The following is a 2,623-nucleotide window of genomic DNA, read 5'->3' as shown; positions in this document are numbered from 1 at the left end:
TTGTTATCATTAGTCTTTTTCCTTTGTTTTGATGGCCAAACAGGTGTGAGGTGATATCTCATTGTGGTTTTCATTTGCATTTTCCTAAAGACAAGTGATATTGAACATCTTTTCATGTCCCTCTTGGCCATTTGTATATCTTCTTTGGGAAAAATATCTATTTGGGTCTTTCGTCCATTTTTAAATTGGCTTATATGTTTTTCAGCTATTGAATTGTATGAGTTCTTTATATGTTTTGGATATTAACCCCTTATCAGATATATGGTTAGCAAATATTTTTTTCTCACTTTGTAGGTTGTCTTTTCAGTTTGATTGTTTCTTTTGACGTGTAGACACTTTCAGCTTTAGTCTCACTTGTTTGTTTGTTATTATTTTGCTTACACGTTAGGTGTCATATCCAAAAAATGATTGCAAAGACCCATGTCAAAGAACTTTTTTCCTATGGTTTCTTTCTCTGAGTTTCTTCTATGAGTTTCAGGTATTACATTTATGTTTTTAATCCATTTCAAGTTAATTTTTGTGAGTGGTGTAACATGGGGGTATGTGTCCAGTTTCATTCCTTTACATGTGGATATCCAATTTTCCTAGAACCATTTATTGAAAAGGCTATATTTTCTCCATTGAGTATTCTTAGCTCCCTTGTAAAATATTAGTCGACTGTATATGGGTTTATTTCTGGGCTCTCAAGTCTGTTTCATTAATGTATTTGTTGTTTTTTAATACCAGTACCATTATTATTATTATTATTATTATTATAGCTTTGTAATATAGTTTGAAATCAGAAAGTACGATGCCTACTGCTTTGCTCTTCTTTCTCAGGATTGCTTTGGTTATTTGGGGTCTTTTGTGGTTCCATATAAATTTTTAGGATTGTTTTTTTTCTACGCCTATAAAAAATGCCATTGGAATCTTGGTAGGGATTGCACTAAATCTGTAGATGGCTTTTGGTAGTATCAATTCTCCTAGTCCATTAACACAAATGCCTTTCTATTTATGTCTTTGATTTCTTTCAACAATGTCTTGTAGTTTACAGAATAGACGTCTTTCATCTCCTTGGTTAAGTTTATTCCTACGTATTGTTTTTTTTTTAATGCTATTGTAAACGGTAGTGTTTTTAAATTTATTTTTCAGATAATTTGTTGATAGCATCTAGAAAAGTTATTTTTGTATGTTAATTTTGTATCTGGCAACTTTATTGAATTTGTTGATTAGATTAGATGTGTCACAGTTTTTTTGGTGAAGTTTTTAATATTTTCTCCATATGAAATCATGTTATCTGCCATTTTACTTGTTCCTTTTCAATTCTGATGCCTTTTATTTCTTTTTCTTGCCTGGTTACTCCAGAAGGACTTCAGTACTACGTTGAATAGGAGTGGCGAGAGTGGGCACCCTTGTTTTGCTGCTGATCTTAGAGGAAAAGATTTAAAACTTTACTGCTGAGTGTGATATCAGCTGTGGGCTTATCATGTATAGCCTTTGTTATGTTGAGATACATTACTTCTATATTCTAATTTGTTATGAATTTTTATTATGAACAGATGTTGAATTTTGTCAAATGTTTTTTCTGCATCTATTGAGATGATCATTCACTTTTTTTTTTCTTCTTTTTTTCTCTTCTTTTTTCTTTTCTTTTTTTTTTTTTAGGCGAGGCAACCCTCGGTTGACCTCACAGATTGCAAGGACCTTATCAGCTTACAATCCCTTATTTTTTATTTTTTACGCCTACAGCACCTGGTCTTCCTAGGTGGTCTCCCATCCAAGTACTAACCACGCTCGACTCTGCTTAGCTTCCGAGATCAGACGGGATTGGGCTTGTTCAGGGTGGCACGGCTGTAGATGAGATGATCATTTTCTTTTCTTTTATACTATTTATATGGTATATCACATCGATTTGCTTATGTTGAATCATCTTTGCATCTCAGGTATAAATCCCGCTTAATCATGGTGAACAATCTTTTTAATATGCTGCTAAATTTGACTTCCTAGTATTTTACTGAGAACTTTTTTTTGCATCTATATTCATCAGGGACATTGGTCTGTAGGTTTCTTTTCTGGTATTATCCTTTATTGGCTTTGGTATGGGGGTAATGCTGGACTTGAAAATGAGTTTGGGAGTATTCTCTCCTTGATTTTTTTTTTTTTTTTTTTTTTTTTTTTTTTTTTGGAAGAGTTTCTGAGAAAGATTGGTGTTAATTCTTCTTTGGCATAATTTACCAGTGAAGCCATGTGGTCCTGGGCCTTTGTTGTGAGATTTTCTATTTCTAATTCAATCTCCTTACTAGTAATGAGTCTATTCAGACTTTCTATTTCTTCCTGATTCAGTCTAGGTAGTTTGTATGCTTCTAAAAAAATGTTTTCTTTTAGGTTATCCAGTTTGTTGGAGTATAGTTGTTTATAGTAGTCTCTTGTGATCCTTTGTATTTCTGTGGTATCAGTTGTAATGTCTTCTTGTTTATTTATAATTTTGTTGATTTGGGTCATCTTTCTTCTGTTTAATCTATCTAAAAGTATGTCAATTTTGTTTATCTTTTCAAAACCCAACTTTTAGTTTGGTTAATCTTTTCTATTTTCCTGTTCTCTATTTTATTTATTTTTGCTTTGATCTTTATCATTCCCTTCTTTG

At 32.2% G+C, this 2,623-nt stretch overlaps 1 pseudogene; it reads right to left on the bottom strand.

Annotated features, from left to right (window-relative positions):
* Positions 1-1,719: 1,719 nt before the first annotated feature.
* LOC120608366 (uncharacterized) lies at positions 1,720-1,838 on the bottom strand (annotated as a pseudogene).
* Between the last annotated feature and the right edge of the window lie 785 nt (positions 1,839-2,623).

This window comes from Pteropus medius, unplaced genomic scaffold, assembly GCF_902729225.1.
Source record: "Pteropus medius unplaced genomic scaffold, Ma_sr-lr_union100, whole genome shotgun sequence".
NCBI classification, from domain to species: Eukaryota; Metazoa; Chordata; class Mammalia; order Chiroptera; family Pteropodidae; genus Pteropus; species Pteropus medius.
Note: the sequence above shows the minus strand (reverse complement) of the source record. Positions and strands in the feature narration are given on the sequence as shown.